The sequence below is a fragment of the Equus asinus genome, chromosome 3 (assembly GCF_041296235.1).
Source record: "Equus asinus isolate D_3611 breed Donkey chromosome 3, EquAss-T2T_v2, whole genome shotgun sequence".
NCBI classification, from domain to species: Eukaryota; Metazoa; Chordata; class Mammalia; order Perissodactyla; family Equidae; genus Equus; species Equus asinus.
Window position 1 is genome coordinate 84,406,989 of NC_091792.1, and position 19,200 is coordinate 84,426,188.

A 19,200-nucleotide genomic window follows, 5' to 3' on the forward strand; every position below is an offset into this window, starting at 1 on the left:
GTTACCTCTAGAGAGATGGCAGGTTACCTCCGGGAGAGGACTTGAGGGAGCTTCTGAAATGTGAGTAGTGCCCTAGTTCTTGTTTTTGATTTTGTTCCTGGGTGTGTCAACTTCATAAAAATTAATAGACCCGTAAACTCATTATTAGCTCATACTTTTTAGTGTAAATTATGTTTTAATGAAAGTATTTAAAAATAGGAATAAATATAATGTTTGTAAAAAGATTGTGAAATATGATGGACTTACCAAAAGTAAAAGTTTGAGGGATAATCTTGGCACATTTTCAAATTTATGAGGCTAGTTATAGAATGTTTTTACTGAAAAGAGTGGGAAAATCCTTTTCTCTCCAGGAAATCACTTAACGTTAGCCAAAAGAACTCTTTTAAAGTCCCTTCCAAGTGGAATTTGTTTTATAAATATATATTATATCCAATTAAAAAACTAGCAATTTCAAAGTACTTGCAGAAGTTTGGTTGTAGACTGATCAGCCAGAAAAATCTCCCTTTTCCTAATTAATCAGGTAAATTATTTATATTGTAAAGCCCTTGTCACATCTTGTCAACTCACGTGATTTGGATTCCTGGCCTATGCACAATTCGACCGGGTGCCCGTTCACCTTTTATTCTATGTGAAAGGTGCCTTCAGGAGGTGCACAAACATGCTGGTGATGTTAAATCAAAATTATTCGTCTGACTATATAGCATCTTAAGTTGCCACACAGAAGGTGGAGCCTGATGCCGGTTGATTTACTCTGTCCAGTAACATTACAGCAACGAAATCCAGTGGTCAACGTGAATCAGTCATGCCAGCTTCCACTACAGTGACCATAGTTCATGCATATCTTTTTAAAACGTATCATCTAAATAAAAATAACTTCAACTTTCCTCTAAGTTATTTGCTGAAAATAAATGTATAATATATAAAGACAATTGTGATCACAGATTATTTGCAAATATATGACATGTATCTTAATTTTTGCACTCACACGCAAATATTTACATCTTTGTGTATTTCTCTCTGCCTGTTACAGCATCAGCATGTTGACAATGTCATAAATCTAGATTTCAAATAAGTCCTCGAAGTCGTGAGGTAGAGACACAATCTCTTCAAGTAACAGTCATTTATTTGAGATGGTACTTGTTTAGCATATGAGCATCCTTATTTGGCCCATTCCTGAGTGAATGACAAAGATATATAAGATGGTTAATGATTATTCCATACCATGCTAGAACGGTCAACTAAAGTAAATAATTTATCTAATCTGCAATTCTTCTTTTCTTCACCTTTCAACTTCAGGCCTCTTTAGTATTTAGGGTAAGCAGAGAAGGTTTGGTCTTAAGCCTTTTGATTTGTGCACTTTGAAGTTTTCTCAGCTCTGGGAGCTCTTTTTCTACTGTGTCTAGTTCTGCCATGGGTCGTTGCCCATTGTACAACTGGCAAGCTTTTCCCTAAAGCAAACATTCCTGAGAGTCTGTTAAAAGAGTAGCTAAGGAATTACAACCTTTCATCAAAAGATTTCCACATGAGTACACATTCAATTTCTCAACTGTTCTGATAAGATACAGCCTATCTTTTCTCAAGTCTAAACCACGTAATGCTCTTGTAATAAGTGCTACCACATTTACAGAAATACAAATCCTATTCTATTCCTTCAGCAGTACATTTTTCCAAATTTGAGACATTTGAGATTAAGCCAATCGCTGAGCTTTTCCTAGGACTATCCATGATACCCTCCATTACCCAGTCCCGTGTCGAGGACAAGGAGAGTTCTCTATGTCGCTCTATGTCTCTTGGCCCATGTTGGGCTTCTAGGTCTGATCTCGTCTATAAGATTCCTGCTTGGTGTCTCACAGTCAGCCATTTACAGTTCAGAAACCTGTGTAGGAAAGGAATCACATAGCAGCTCTGTCTCTCACATTGTCTCACTTGTTGTGCTCATTGGCATTGTATGTGATGGAAAGACCCAAGAGAAAAAAAGATCCTTTGCAAAAGTGAGTTTTGACTCAAATGATTTTTCAAAACATTTATTGGAAAGTCGTGGATCATAATTAAAAATAACAAAGCCTGATCTTTAGTTCGACATATCCACGCAATGAAGTAGAAAAGAAACAAACTGTATTCTGACTGTAATACAGCTTTCTAAATGTAAGCAAGTCGAAGAAATATTTCCTTTCTCAAAATGGGTTTAAACAACAGTGTTTATGTCCTATAACGAAGGTGCAATGTCCAACAGGTGCAAAGAGTGCGTGTGTGTGTGTTTCAAAACATGCAATAATTAAACAGGTAGGTCAGCAGCTCAGACTAGCAGGAACCTTGACCTGTGATAGAGATGGAGAGATGCAGGGCTTCTGCTTCCGGTGTGATTCTCCTAAGTTACATGTACTGAGCCTTGTTTCATTCAAAAAAATATTTTTTGGTTATACAATTGGCATTCTTTTGTTTTCTGTGTTTGTGTGGATTGATGATTTGTTTACAAAGAACTTTTATCTGAGTCTATCATCATCAAAGAGATTCCTTCACATTGTTCAAAAAGTTTTCAGACATTTTGTGAAATGTTTTACATTTTAAAGAGAAAAAATCATACAGCTTATAAACACATTACATTTACATGATATATATGTATGACATATATATGTAATAAAAGTCATTTGCAAGTTAAGTGATCAAAATATTCTCATCCCCCATTTCTCTCTCTCTCATAGACTTTTCACAAAGACTTCTTTAGACATGAATTTAACATAACACTTCTCTTTCCTCAATTCACTATCAACGGTCAGCTTTGAACTTCTAAGGAAAAAGGAGGACTCTGTAGCCTGAAAATTCCCATTTATACATATTAATGGAATGGATAAGAGAACATCTTCTGAGATCCTTATTTGCTGAAAGGAGAGAATAACTTTTGTCATGTAAGACAGTAATACCGAATCAATATGTCATAGAAGATGATTAATATGAGAATTAGCATGAAATTTTGAACTGGTTAGTTTTCTTTGGGTAAAATTAACTGAAATAAAGGAATCACAATAGACGTTATGTTCCTCAAATTCACCATCTTAGAGTTTTCCAGAATTTATTTCAATATGAAGTTGCCTAAATGATATACTCATTTGCCCAAATCAACATACGTACTTTTAACTCACCAGTGGAAGTATTCATTAGTGATTTGTACCTAGATCTGTGAATATCTCATTTTAGCATTTTTTTATGGTAAAAAATTATAAAAGACCAATTTTCAGAACACGTATAAGGGATGAAAGCCAATTACTGAATATGATCTATAACTAAATGTATAATTTATTCAGAATTAAAATGGTATGTGGTTTACTTGAAAGCAAAACTTTTGATGATGCATTATGCTTCTACAATTATGGTTCATACACACTCATCTATACACCCAGTGTCATGAGTTCCACCCAAAAGATGTAAAGGTTGTATAAAAGAAAACAGCAGCACACTGATATATCAGCATGAGAAGAAATGGAAGTTAAGCAATTTGCATTTTAGATAATACTATGTATAAATATGATCTTAAACCAGTTGAAATCTGTATTTGTTCAAAACATATGACTGGTGAGGAGAGACTGGGTCTATGTTACACTTGCTTAAAAAAGAAAAAAAATCCTCTTGTACCCACAGATGTCAGCCATTTCCTTTTTTCCTTTTATCAAAATTCAGTTACAAGTGAGAAGCACTCACCTCAGGACTCACCTGATTTATACATTTCCCTCACACTTTGGTCCAGAAAAAAATAGATCATTTTGATTTGTTCCTAGAAAAGCAGGCTCATGGGAAATAAACTATCCTTTAGAAATCATTAGGACAGAAATTTAGGACAGATAGAGTTAAGTGCCTCACCAGGAAGCTGTAGTACTTAAAGAGTTCTAAGTTTCTTTATGGTCTAAAGAGTAATTTTAAGTTTCAGGGCACTCCTAAACTAACACAAGTTCTCTGATATTTCTTGGTCCCTCCAAAATGGGATTTGGTTCAAATGTGCATGTAGGACTAGATCACCCAATACAATGAGCTCCACTTTTGACTCCAGTTGATGCCTTATCCATCCTTGAGAAATGGAGATTCCAGGGAGACTGAAGGGAGATAGCTGACATGCAGCATAACAGCTTTTTATCTTTCTCCTCAACAGCGATTTTGATACGTTGGAATCACTGGAGGCATAGAAACATTTAACTCTGGGAGATGTCATCCATTTAAGTGATGTCCTTAGAACTACTCGATTCCACATGCAGGGCTCTACAAAAGATTTGCTTTTGGGTTAATGTTACTGATAACTAACGTTCATCAAGCATTTACTGTGAATCAGGCATTGCTCTTAAGTGTTTATATGACTGATTATTTAATGCTCACAAAAATAGGATGTAGTCTCAGTCTTCCCACTTTCAAATCTAGACGTTGGGCAAAGAGAAGTTAGGTAACTAGAGAGATAGAATGACTAGCCCAACGTGGATCCATGCTGCACTTACCTACTCACAAGAAGGAGACTATTGCTTTGAGCCCAAATGATTAAGCACCAAAGACCGTGTCATCAGCTACACTACTACTTCTCAAGTGTGACGACTGGTGTACACGAGGATTCTGGAGATAGCATTGGTTCTGAAACATTCTGAAATGGTTGATTTGACCTAATATGTATTATACCACTGAACTCTGCTGAGACACCTCATTTTGAAGAACATCCTTGTTAGACACTCTTCACTTTTTGCTTTTACGTATAACATGGATTTTTCCAGTTCTAGTCAAATACTTTGACTACTTGTCTGCATTGTTACTAATCTTTCCTTCAAAGGTTGATTTCTAGGGAGACTAGGTAAATCTGTCATCTCATTTTAAGAGGTGTAGAGGTATTAGTACAGACTTTATCTTAGCATAATTTGAGCTTTTATAGACTCTGCTGTTATATACATCTAGTATCATGTTTTATTGTAGACTGAGATGTATATCATTCATATGGCTTTTATTAATGCTGTTGTACTATCTCATTGAAATCTTACAATGATTCCACAAAATAACTTTTATCAATATCATACCAATGAGAAAAATGTACACCAGAAAGTTAAGATAGATTGCCCAAGGTCACACACAGTGACTAACAAAAGCGAAGTTAATATATGAACAAAGACCCAAAAGAAATGATGGAGTAACCTAAGCAGAAATGTGAAGGATGAGCTTCTAAGACAGAAGGACCAGGAAAGCAAAGATGAGAGCATGTCAGGCCTGATCTAGGAAAAGCAGGAATCTAAACTGGCAGTTATTTAATTAGCAGAGGAAAAAGTAAGGGATGATGAATTCAGAGAAGTAGTAATAAACTTTACCCTGTAGCTCATTGGAAGAAAACATGGTTTTTATATGTAAGCAACATAGGATGCTATTGACAGCGTGGAGTAGAGTGACATGATCTGCCTTGAGTTTTAAAAGGATCATTCTGGCTGATATATCAAATGTGGAGAGTTAAAGAAACAGAGGAGTCAGCTGAATCCAAATTTTTTTGCTTCAGCCAATGAGAAAATGGATTTTCCATTTATTGAATTTAGGAGACCTATGAGGGAGCATATTTGAGGGAAGATTAGGAGTTTTGTTTTGAGTGTGTTAAGTTTGGGATTTTTTCTATTCATTAAAGTGGTTAGATGAGGTGAAATGTTGGACATAAGAGTCTGGAGCACAAGGTAGATATGCAGGGTGAAAATTTCAATGTCTGAGTCATAGGCATATAGAAGGTATTTAAAACTATGAGATTGAATGAGATCTCCAAGGGAGTCAAGTAGATAGAGAGCAAAGATCTGAGGACTGAACAGTAGAACATTTAAATGGCTAGAAATCAGGGGAATGCAGATAAACCAACAAAATCAGAATAAAGAAGAAGTGATCAGTGATATATAGGATAAAAATCAGGCAAGAATGGTGTCCTGCAGTCTGGGAAGCAACACTTCAAGGAGAAGGGCCTGAGAAACCATGACGAATGTCGCTAATATGTCAACCAAGATGAGAACTGAGAATTGACCATTGGGTTTTATCAACAGTGAGCAACTTGATAACATGGGGACATTTTGATGAAGTGATGGAGGCAATGTCTGATTAGCATGAATTCTCAAGAGAGAACAAAAAGAGACAAGTTCGGGGGTGGCCCCGTGGCACAGCAGTTAAGTTCGCACATTCTGCTTTGGTGGCCCAGGGTTCACAGGTTCAGATCCCAGGTATGGACTTACACACCACTTGTCAAGCCATGCTGTGGTAGGCGTTCCACATATAAAGTAGAGGAAGATGGGTATGGGTGTAGGCTCAGGGCCAGTCTTCCTCAGCAAAAAAGAGGAGGATTGGCAGCAGATGTTAGATCAGGGCTAATCTTCCTCTTAAAAAAAAAGAGAGAGAAAAGTTAGAGATTAATATAGACCTCTGAATCTTAACGGAGGTTTATTCTTGGTTTTCAGACTCCATCCTATTATTATGACTGGCTATTCCATTTTATGGGTAAAATTTTGAACTACAATGTGTAGATACTGCATTAAAATAAAATAGAGGTTTTCTAAATATTTTACTTTATTTGATTGACAGCAACTAGAACAATAGTGCTTGTAATACTACAAGTTTATGTCCTAGAAATCATGGGTGTTATAAATGAGAAGATATCACAAATTTCTTTTAATATTTGGACTGAAACAGTTCAGAGATGAATTAATTGAACTGAGATGTTTTATATCCTAAGATTAAAAAGACTGTCATTTTCTTTTTACCTCTGGATTTTCTTTTGTTCAAATGCTTGTCCATCTAAAAAACTCATTGCTCATATTCTAGAGATAAAATCTTCTAGTTTTCTGAACTAAATTACACACACTCCCTTGTTACACAGCAAGTAAAGTAGCATAGCTTGTCCTCAGATACAGTTTCAAAGAACCTCTGAAGTAACTTATTTAGAAAATGATATCCACACATGTCAGTCTCCAAGAGTGCAAAAATCATCTTTAAGAAAAATAAAGGATAAATATTTCTCATACTTCTTTCATATAAAAAAAATCACTGTACTTTATTTTCTCTGTCCATAGATAAATCATGTCTGGGTAAATTGTGGATCACATTTCTCTGTTGAAACTTACTACTTAAAGATGTAAGGAAAACCAATGTGACATTTGAATATACTTTCAAGTTCTTTCACACTCCGACACTTCACAACTTCTTTCTTTTGCACCAATTGCTTTTTACATTGTATTTCTCTACAAATAGCATTTTTGTTTAAAACCGTTTTCCATTTCCTCTTACTTTATTCCTCCCATATTGTATTTTTCTCTTGTATTGTTGCTCTTCACAAGGACCAAATGTTTTCTGTCAAAGGTAAGAAAACACCATTCTAATAAATCTCTGCCCTTTGAAAAGAGTATTAATAACTTTGATCACTGTATTTGTATAATTAAGGTGCAGGCTTTTGCTTTAAAAGAGTTCATCTCCTGCTTTGAATCTGGGAGGGCAAGATGCGTTTACTGAGATGAGCACTCTGTTGGAAAGTCCCTGGTCTCCTTTGGTGTCACATCTATCTATGTCCCCAGACTGCTCATCCAATGTTCCAATGACAATGATTAGCGGGACCCCCCACGAGTTGCAGATGGAATGAGGCAGAGTGATAAGGCAAGCTGCCTTTCAGATCAGTGGAGAGAAAGGCCGTCTTCCCAGGAATCTCAAGAGGAAGCCGTTTAAACAAGCGTGCAGAAAATATTGGGGTAATTACCAAGCTCCAGGAGGGGGTCTCAGCATTGAGAATGGATTCAAAAATTCATTCAGCAGATTAACTGATGTTTCCCCTACAGCTTGTCTTTGGAAATAATTCTCATGGAAATTCACAACTGAGAGTGGGGAAGTGTATTACAAAATGATATTTTCATTACATTATACATATTTACTAACGTTTGAACGACATTTATTTCTGTCAGGGAAGCTCTGATGCTTTCCTTGGCTCAGCTTTACAGTTTTGTTCTCTAAAATAAGACCAGAAAACCTTGACAGTGTGCAGATATCTAAAAGAAGCTCCTTAAAGTACTCTGATTATTGGAACTATCTAGGCAAGTTTTTTGTGAATTCTGTTCTTTTCTGACATAACAGCCTTGACTGCCATTCTGCTGTCCGATTCATCTAGAAGAGAATCTGTCGTATGTGTATTTGAGCAGGAAGTGCCTAAAGGAGGAAGACTGGCATCCCTTAGTCCCACAAGGCCACTGTAGTGGGACATCAGTGATATGACAGATTTGTTTCTGAGGAAAAGCAAATCGACCTTTATCTACTTCTTTTCTAACCATTGGCAAATAAAGGACTTTGACAGCAAAAATAGAGAGATAGCCACTTATCAAATGTAACAGTTTCGAAAAGATGTCAAAAGCAAAAATATAAGTGTGTGTGCTGTGCTCATATGTATATGGCACAGTGTTTATGGAACACAGAGTTAGTGCTAAAAAGAGCACACCTTCCCTTTGGAAATATTGATTTATCATTTTGAAAAATAGGATGGAAAAACTCTTAAAATGCAGTATTGTTGCATTATTTTCATTGGCACCCCTGAGAAAATATATTTATGTCCAGTTTAATTGGAAATTGACTTGGAGTAAATTAATCTGAGTATCCTCACTACAGATGTCTGCTCATGCACATAATGAATCTAGCACCACTTGGGGATTTGAGAGTGTGGATATCCCATCCTCTGAAACGGGATGGTTCACCTTTCCCATGAAGAACGCATATGCTGTTCCCTCACCAGAATGCGCTTCTGCTCTTTGTGCATCTGGCACGCTACACTCAAGCAACCAGGGCTGTAGTACGAATTCCATGGGCCCCTCCCTCTATAGAAAAATATTAAAATTTACAGTCCACAATCACATTGGTATAAAGATGAATATATTGACATTACATATTAAAATATCCTCTTCTATCTAAAAATTAATTTTTTTTCTTCTGACTAAACGAAATTAAAACATTTTCTTAGCCCCAAAGATATTGAGGGCCCTAGGCACCATACCTCTTGTGCCAAATGGATCAGTAGGTCCTGCATGTATGAAGTCCAAGATAAAATTTTGACAGTTCTGTGTAAGTTTCCCCATGGCAGACCCTGTTGAAGGCCTCAGAACAACCATTTCCTTCCTTTTCTGGCTAACAAATCCAGGATTTTTCTTAGAGTTCAGGCAGTAAAAGGCCCAAGGGGTAAGCAGTCTGCTCCCCAATACAAAGGAATAGGCCATGACGGGCCCGATGCCATTGTGGAAATTCTGCTTTCTTTTGCTAAAATGAGGGATTTTGGATGGGGGAGACATGGTCGAGTGACCAGTGAAAGGAACTTGAGTACTTAATAACATTGTTGACCCACCTGGAACTCTAAGTCCTCAGTGTTGATGCCATGTTCAGTTCAGCATTCTGTTGTTGGCAGCTTAACCAATATACTTTCTTTGCAGTTCCGAGGAGATGTACGCATGCTTCTTTGTTAAACTTTATATGTACCTTGCACGTTCTATCGTGATAGGATTCACCTTAACTGTCTGACTAACCAATATTTAACATAATAATGTCCCCACCAGATGGTAAACTCTGTCTAGTTCCTGGGATGTCTTGCTCAATAAACATGCAAATATTTGTTGAATTAGTGAAGTTGAGGTTATTCATTTGTATTTTTCTGAATGTGCTTTTTCCCCCTTGATTACAAGTCAGGACAGTAGAGTTTTGATATCTTTCTCATTCTCAAGTTGTTAGCAGGTTCTGGGTTATAATTTGCCTGAGCCCAAAAGCTTTAACTTAGTTAATTCCTTTTTCATCCATTCTTCACAGATTTAGGGCAATATTTGTTATACTCTTTCCTGACTGAAGACCAACGTCCTTGTTACAAAAGATGGAAAGAATTATATTGGTCGTTATGTGTTGTCTATGCCATCAGTTTTATCATTTACAATGTACTCAGCACCCAGTACCTAGCCAAATGACTGGCAGATATTAGACGATTTGAAAATAAATCTTGATTGAATGAATTATAAACCTCATTATCATCTGTTCCCAAAAACTGTTCTATTGAGCCCTTGTTATCCCAGTTTTAGAATAACCAGTCCCCACACCTTTTCTTTTTTCTGAGGCTCAAGCTTTCATCTTTTGACAAGCTCTGAGTAGCACAACTCTACACTGAACTTTTAAAGCTGTGTGCCTGTATTTCCCTGGTATGCATTTTTTGAACCAGATTTTTCTCTGGAAATCTCTGTCAAGATTAACTTGCCTTTGCTAGTGCTATTTAGGAGTACATGGTTTGGCAAAGGAGCTGTATTTCTTGCCGTTTTAGAAAGGCTGTATGCAGATATGAGCTACGGGTTGATATGTGAGGGGTGACAGACAAGAAGGCAAGGGCCACACGTTGTTCTCACTCCATTTTGTTCATTTTCCCTGAGGAAAACATGACATTGTCCACAGAAGGTTAGAGTCAGAACTATCTGGACTACACCACTTTATAGGATGTATGCCACAACTGTCTGAATTTACAAAGCTTTCTAACCCTAAAATGCTACTAGATTTGTACCAGATTGACTCAACTGAGTGCCTTCTTCGGGAAAGATTCTCTTGCTCTACTCATGTTTGTCCTTCCCCTCCAGCGTCCAGGAGGGCATGCTTCCCAGCCCTTGTTGATTGTGTGCTGGAACCTCAGCTCTCTCCTTCTCCCCTGTGCCCTGACGTGACGCTTCCTGACGATGGCCTCTGAGAATCTTTCTTGTACAACCGACTCATTCAAAATTACAGCTCAAATTTAGGTAGCCTGGTCCAGAAAATCCTCTTTTATCTCAGTTAGTATCAATCAGCCACAGTATCAAATAGATAAACTTGGTTTGCCAGCCTGAGGAGGATTGGCTGCATTAAAAGTTGTGGCTGCTATGGGACCAGGCTTGGTAGCAAAGAGAATAGCTGGTCAAAACTGTGTATGAAGGTCAATAGTTGCCTATTTTACATGAGATAAATTCCCTGGAGTGTCTGGGGACAAATTAGGGGCAGGGAGATGGGGTGGATAAGATGACATTCTGGGATTTTAACTTAAGTTGTTAGCTCAAAGTCTGTTTTCGCAACTAATCACTCCAAAAATAATTATAGTCAACATTTGTGCCCTAACAAGTGAGGGATCCCTGCCAATTGACAATTATTAAACAGTGTCCTATATATGACTTTGCTCAATAATCAACTAACTGCTGGACAATTACGACTTGCTTTTAAAAAACAGTGAAATTTTAGCTATTAATGGGGATACCAACTTTCAATGTATCCTTTTGGTTCACTTCTATATTTTAAAAAGTTATCTTGAAAAATAAGATTTAATGGAGTTCAATAACATTCTGACGTCCATTCCCTTTGTTTTTTTCCTTTCAGAATATCAGTGCCTAAGAAAACACTAATAGAAATGAATACTGGTAAGTACTAATTTGTTTAATGCACGGAGTAAACACAGACATACACAATGGAATAAAACAACAAGAACAAAGGCATAAATGCAGTGGATAAAATTTCTAATGACTGCTATAAATGTTCCTTAACTATTAATTATAAGGAATAAAATATACTTGGAGAATGTTTAACTAAAGAAGGAAAATGTCTCAAAATATCCAAAGAGATTGAAGAGATGGAAGAAAAAATGCACCTATAAGAAAAAAAATTAAAAATATTGTAGATTTGATATATGTATATTAGAAATGAAAAATAAGTTAAAAAGTACATCTAGATTTGTTGATTAAATAATCCCTAAAATTCTACAAAGATGTTAATAATTCAAGATCATACAACAGCAGCAAAAACAACAGGTCTTAAAATATCTTCAAAATTACTTAAAGGGAAGCTGAATTTAAGCGAACTGACCATTTGGCAGATCAATCTTTAGGCAAAATGCTTCTTGGAAATGTGCATGTGGGTCACTCTTTTTTGAGAGTGGATTAGTTCCTCAGGAAAATGGGGGTTGAACTTTCCCGATATTTTAATAGTAAACGCCTCTAGGATAGCTGTATCTCACAGGGTGCACCTCCTCATATGTGACATCTGACAGGGGAGAGCAAACCTGGCAGGTAGATGGGGGCGGGCTGGCCATTTTTGCCTCCATTATCTTCATGGGTTATCTTTCTTCTGCCCATGATTCCATTTCTTGGCAATTTGACTTAAACTTTAAATTTCCCCAATGAAGGTACATATAATCTTCCTTTCTATTTCATTTGTTTCAAATACCCCAAAAGATGTGCATTCATAAGCAGCTAGTTTGGTTTTCATAGACTTCCCTCTTTTCTCTCTCTTTTCAGCAATTCAAATTATAAAAATTTAATTATGTACTGCCTCTGTTGTAACACTTTATCCTTTTCTCTTTGAGAAGCTCTGGCTATGGAGGCTATTTCTTTGAAGTCTTTCACATGATTTCCTATAATGTAGGGTACCAGGTGTTTTTCTAGAAAAGAAAGTTAAAAGATCCAATTCATGAATCAGTTCTTTATGTTCATATTTAGAATTAGAAGAACCATTCTCTTCATCCTTTTCTTCACTCAGAGAATAAGTTTAGTCAAGACTTTAACAATGTTTTGAGCAATATGTGTAAATCTCCACAAACCAATTGCAAATCAAAAAATAAAAACAAGGGGCCGACCCCGTGGCCGAGTGGTTAAGTTCGCGCACTCTGCTGCAGCGGCCCAGGGTTAGGATCCTGGGCGCGGACATGGCACTGCTCGTCAGGTCATGTTGAGGCAGCGTCCCACATGCCACAACTAGAAGGACCCACAACTAAGATATACAACTATGTACGGGAGGGTTTGGGGAGATAAAGCAGGGAAAAAAAACCAAAGATTGGCAACAGTTATTAGCTCAGGTGCCAATCTTAAAAATAAAATAAAAATAAAAAAATAAAAGGATCTTCAGTGTTAAATCTTAAAATCAGCACCTGATGGGAGAGAGTATATTTGTTTAAAATAGAGAGAGAGATTACAGGGCAAGGCCCTGGTTCAAGATCTGAACTTCTTAGAGTCTTGTTGCACTCCCTACCTCCAGGCTGAGGAGAGGTGTATGTTCGGCAATTTCAGTCTGATGTCATTAGATATGGAGATCTCGAATTCTTCATTTCTCACCAAACAACAAATCTATTGATTATGATGTGAATTCCCATAATCACAGGAAAAATGAATTAGCTGGAGCATATAGCCATCTGGTTATATTCTTCATAGTTCTCCTCTAAAAAAGCCAATTAGATTTTGTTTCTTTATAAATCTTACAAATATTTTCTCTATTGTTAACTTAAGTAGGCTTGGAGAGATGGATATGATCTTGGTAAGCTGACAATGGCTGTTTCTAAGCCTACAAAACTGAAGCACAAATTCTAGACCAAAAGAAAATAAGCAGCGACATTCTATTAGATTTCTTGGGATAAATCCATCCGGTCTTGTATAAAAATCCCTCTCCATCATTGTGCATCATAAGGTTTTTCTATTTGCAACCTGTACAAATGGTTGCTATTTATTTAACGTTAATTGTCTGGGTGAAAATTACTTCTTGTCATTGCACAAATTTGGGATTTTAGGAAAGCATGCCCTGTTACCATGTTAATGGTCCGTAATATATTAATTCTGTTATTGTCCCTGTAATTCTTAAATACTTCTTGCCATATTTCTGGCTTTCCATGGGTCTGTGGACCTCCCAGGTGTATAGTACTATCTACTACCCCTTCTAACAATCACAAACATATTCAGTTAAGCCTTTGTGATATCTGTGTGTATTGTTTTTTGTTTTTTTGAGGAACATTAACCCTGAGCTAACTACTGCCAGTCCTCCAAAAAAGATTTGCTGAGGAAGCCTGGCTCTGAGCTAACATCCGTGCCCATCTTCCTCTACTTTATATGTGGGACGCCTACCACAGCATGGCGTGCCAAGCGGTGCCATGTCCCTACCCGGGATCCGAACTGGCGAACCCCGGGCTGCCGAGAAGCAGAACATGCACACTTAACCACTGCGCCACCGCAAATTTGGGCTGGTCCCCAAATAATGTCTGTGTGTATTGTAATGAAGTAAGAAGATCAATTTCTTCATCGCCAGTTTCAGTTTATTTGATCCTTAACCTTCAATATTACTCAGTTTATTTATTCTCAGCATATGATCTCATCTGTTACTTACAGTACATATGCACTGATCTATTTTAGTTTCCCCATGAGTTTATTAGGGAAATACTATTTTCCCTTTGTTATATTTTTATGCATAGGTGGTCATTCCATTCTCCAAGTAAAAGCAGTAATGAGGTAATATTTCCAGGCATTCTGTGTATCTGTGTATTTTTCTCACTTATCGTACCTTAAGGTAGAAAAAGTGACATTCATTGACCATCCTATTGTAGAGCTAATGCCTTAAAACCAGTAGTCAGGGCCTGGCCCCATGGCCAGGGTTCACAGGTTCAGATCCTGGGCATGGACCTACTCCACTCACCAGCCATGCTATGGAGGCATCCCACATACAAAAAAATGGAGGAAGATTAGCACAGATGTTCGCTCAGGGCTAATCTTCCTCAAGCGAAACAAAAGAGGAGGATTTTCAATGGATGTTAGCTCAGGGCAATCTTCCTCACCGAGAAAAAAAAAAAAATATTCATACATAGGCCAAGTTCTTGATATTCTCTCTCTCTCTCTTTTTCTCTCTCTGTCTTTTCCTCTCTCTCTCTGCTCTATTTTCTCTCTTTCATTCTTTCTGTCTCAACAGTTGCTCCATCTGCACTTTATTTGTTAAGAACTGTTCACAGGACAGATTGTAAATTTTAAATCTTAAACCAGGTTACTTTTTCAATCCAGCTTTAACGGTAATAAAAATTCTGTGTTATTAATGTTCTGCTTCATTTGTATATCTATTTCTCAATTGGTTCAAAACATGAAAGAAAGAAGTATAAGTAAGTAGTACCTCTCAAAACCTCCAACATTTAAAAACATCATTCTAATTCTGGTATATCAGTATCACAGTCTTTATATTAAAATGTATACTTATAAAAAGCATAATGAAAAATGTGTACATGATGAAGAATTACCTTTATTAACAACAAACAACTTAAGAACTCACTGATCAATCTGCAAGTTTATTGATTAGACTGTTTATATTTGCAGAAAAATAACGAGGTGATATATATCCCATAAAACCACCTCCCTCCCTTCTGTTGCCAAGTCCTTAAGCTAAAAACAGAAATATATCTTTTTTCCTGACAAGAATCCATTTCAATACTAAATGGTACTCAGAGATGTGGATTTTCTTGAAATTTGTGGCTATAGACATATTTACTCATAGCCTTGGTTTTGGCTTAATTTACTGTCAGGAAGTTGTGTCCACACTCTCAAGGAAGAGGTGATTGAATCCAGATTTGACATGTTGTGGGTAGAAGAAAGAACCTAAGTTTTGGTTCTTTTGGAGTCATATAGACTAGAAGTGCACTGTTCCCTGTAATTCATACTAGATTTCACATCTCTAAACTTACATAATTCTCTGTGTTCTTACTTGGAAAGTGGAGCTAATGATAATAACAATAATAAAATTAATGTAAGTATTACATTAAGCTATCCATCTATGTATCCATGTATCTGCCTATCACCTAACAATGCTGGATGCATAGCAGACACACTCAATAAATGATAGACTTTAAATTTTTTCATTATTGCTGTCAGTTTAAGGTAATGGCCCAGTTAACAAATAAGTCTAAATCCATGCTTCTGTCCAGAAAAAAATCAACAAAAGCAAAAAGCCATCAGTTAAGCTGGAAATAGCCCTCTTAACATTGTGACAAATTTATGATATTGATTCCTTTTAAGAATGGGCCAGAAGCCCCGTATATCTTAGAGAAAATCACTGAATTGTCTATTATTTACCATAGAGAAACCCTTGAGAAGCCAGGTTTACCTCTTGCATGGTAAAGGGATGTGCCGGTATTTATGCCTATTGAGAGCCACGAACTGGTGGATTTAAATAAAAGAGATCAGCATCTTTAAGTAGGAGTTAAAATGTATTCAGTTTCAGCATGTTATAAGCAAAATGTGTTCAAAACTTGTTAAACAGACGAACAATGATAGGACCAAAAATCAGGAAGACGTAATACGCCGGCCAAAGGCTAATAGTAAAAAGGTGGCAGGCACACCTAGGCTAGTTCTTTCAGTGAAGAGTGTGTGTGAATGAAGTTCTGAAAGTGATTCCAAACGTGTGGATCATCCCAAGGGCAGTAAAGTTTACAATAGTGAATATAATATCATTTAATTTACACACATTATTAAAGAGTTCCTTCTCTTTATTCTTGTGATACTTATGAGAAATTATTTCTCTTTATACTCATGATACTTATAAACATTATTCTGGTATTTGTCAAGACCATAGGATGAGATCATAATCTAAGCGGCTATTCAAAAGTGAGAGTGGAGACAAGTTGCTAAACATCAGGCTGGTGTATTGTTAGAAATAGACGGGGCAGCCAGCAGTATATCTGGAATTGAGAAAATAAAAGACATTCACCAGAGAAATAAAATTCATAGGCAATGGATACAGAGCGGACTGAAGTGCACCAGAATGACTTCCTTGCTGCCTACAGTCAAGACTACGTTTCTCCGGCGGCAGGTCAGAGCCTGTATATGGTAGTCAACTTGGTTAACTCTGAGTTTGAGAGCTGCAGAAGCATGGGGTCCAAAAAGCTATTATAAAAATGCTGCTTGAATCACCATGTGATTGAGACTTTATCAGTATTCTGGAGCCAGATCAGGCCTCAGTTTATCCTCAGTGTTCAAGCAGCCACATGGGCGGTCAGGTTCTCTCCTCCAGATGCATGTGCCTCCGAGTAATGAATTCAAAAGGAGAATTTCCTCCGGGATTGTGTCCATTCTCACCCCCAAGTGTAAACTGATTCCTTATGCCATTTCTTGTAGAAAGTGCCTTTTTCTGTAGGCAGCACTCCCACAAATATGTCCCTGATGCAACCGAGAAGGGAAAAGCAGAAGAAAAACTAACATCATTTACTGTGTTAGTAGTTTAAATGACTTTCTAAAGCCCATCTTATTCGTGACATATGTGTATAAGTCAAGAAATAGGATGCGGGAAAATGAGAGAGTACCAAAATTCATGAAGGTGCAGATAACTTTTATAAAAAAAAAATCTAGAGAAAAAAAGAAACAATATTTGGTATTTATTCATCTTTTTGTGTGTTACTGGAACCATCTTGTGACATCCCTCATTATGTGATTGCCCTACAGTCACTTCAAGTGAAAGCCTGTCGTCATTGGAATGAATACATCCAAACAGCTTGTTGAAATAGATGGCTCTCCAAGGTCCATTTCTGTCAGCATACAAGAAGTTTTGACCAAGCAAAACAGACTCTCAGAACCACTTATTTAAGCATCTTGATTTTTCAAACTGAGGATTTTTTTTGTATCAGTGGGAAAAACATCTCTGCATAATAGACTGTGATGTGTTCAATTGATCTGTATCTGAGGCATCTGGTAAAGATTCAGAAGTGACTTTCGTGGAGCTGAGATGTCCCTTACCAAAAGTTTCATCCATTAAGCCACCTTTCTGTCTTTAGATGCAAGCACAAATGTATTTGTTTATTTAAGTTCTAAAATAATTGTGGGAAGGGTCAGCAAAATTATGCTGCAGTTTGCTATTCTTTATATACTTTAAAATGTATTAAACTCTAAAACGTCCAGTGCACTTTTGATAACAACTGATATGAATATTTATTTCCATTTACAGAGGTCCACTGACAATAAAGTCCAGGAAAAGTTCCTCCTAAATCATGCATCTAACATACGGTTTGGCTAAAATTGCATTATAAGTGTTTTTTTTTTTTGATGCTTGCTTTTAGATGCAATTTGGGTTAAAATATCTAGGTATTACTTTTGATCTGACCAAATAAATGTCTAAAGTGTGCTACATAGGGTACGCTCAGAAAGGGTTGAATCAGATTCCTAAATGGTCACAGAGAGATTTGATTAAAAGGTTTCAGTTCACTTTTGAGGAGAATTTTAAAAAAAATAATAAGCCTCAATCACATTAGTTGTATCTCTTTCTTATACTTTTACAACAAATAACACACAAATGCTCTTTATTGCCTACAACATTAAAGTATGTCTTCCTCACCAACTAATGGTATTGTTTCATTCTCTTAAATTCAACTATAATGGAGTAAGTATTTAAAATTGTGTCTAGAATTTAAACTAATCTCTAATCCTTTAATATTTCCCCCAACTGAGAAGCATGGAGAAGGTCCTATAATATTTCAATGAATGTATGTCTGTCTACCTATTTATAGCTTCTAAATGTGCCAGCCAGAACTGAAAAATATGTGCAGAAAAATAGAGTGTTTGCCATAAACTCAAATCCTGGTCTGAAGCAGGTGTCACTTCTCTATTTCTTGTTAGTTCATTTTCCAGGATTTCTTTTGAGGATCCATCATAGAATTCTAAGTGTTGTGTCTGCTGGGATTTACACAACTCGTTCAATCTATTTATACCGAGTTAATTAAGTGATAATCCCAAAGTATCAGAGGACATATGAAGTAATAAATGCCTGCTTCTTTCACAGATCTGCCGAGACCACATGGCGAGGAGTCACGGGATGGAAGACTGGTTTATTACCTAATGTCATATTCTTCTGTTTAGGGAATATTGCTATTAAACAATCTGTTCTCTTATTTTCAGAGGTTTTATGCCTTTCATTGGATAAATATCCTTTTGACAACTGATGTGATGCTTCTGAAGAAGATTCAGGCCAAAGGCGTGCATACATGAAATTTTACCATTTAAGGGATTGGCCCCTACTTAACAAACTTGGTCAAATCCATTGCAAAGTATATCAAAATACAGCTTAATTTTCTATTTCTTAAATGATTTTCATGAATAGGTGAAGAAAGGTCTCCAAGATGCCTTTACATTGAAGAGAACTCCACATTGATTCTACATGTGTGTGCAAACACACACACTCACAGAAACAGAAATTATACATTTCCTAGTTTAATATACCTGCTTCCCTGTTTAAATGTTTATTAATCTCATCCGTTTTGTTGAATAAGCAGGAAATAAGTACAATTCATTGCCATTGTATTAGCACTAAAAACAGTTGTGAAAGATAAGAAATATCTGAATGTATTTATGTCCAAGAAACCCCATGAGTGATTTTCATCTATAAGCTAGACATAAAATATTTACAACAATTAAAAAAAAT

The 19,200-nt window shown here is 36.6% G+C and overlaps 1 long non-coding RNA gene across 1 annotated transcript; it reads left to right on the forward strand.

Moving 5' to 3' along the window:
* Positions 1-8: 8 nt before the first annotated feature.
* On the forward strand, positions 9-16,649 carry LOC139044834 (uncharacterized). The gene is made up of 3 exons (XR_011502128.1): positions 9-60; positions 11,377-11,417; positions 16,521-16,649. It is a non-coding gene; the product is annotated as an uncharacterized lncRNA (long non-coding RNA).
* Positions 16,650-19,200: the final 2,551 nt, after the last annotated feature.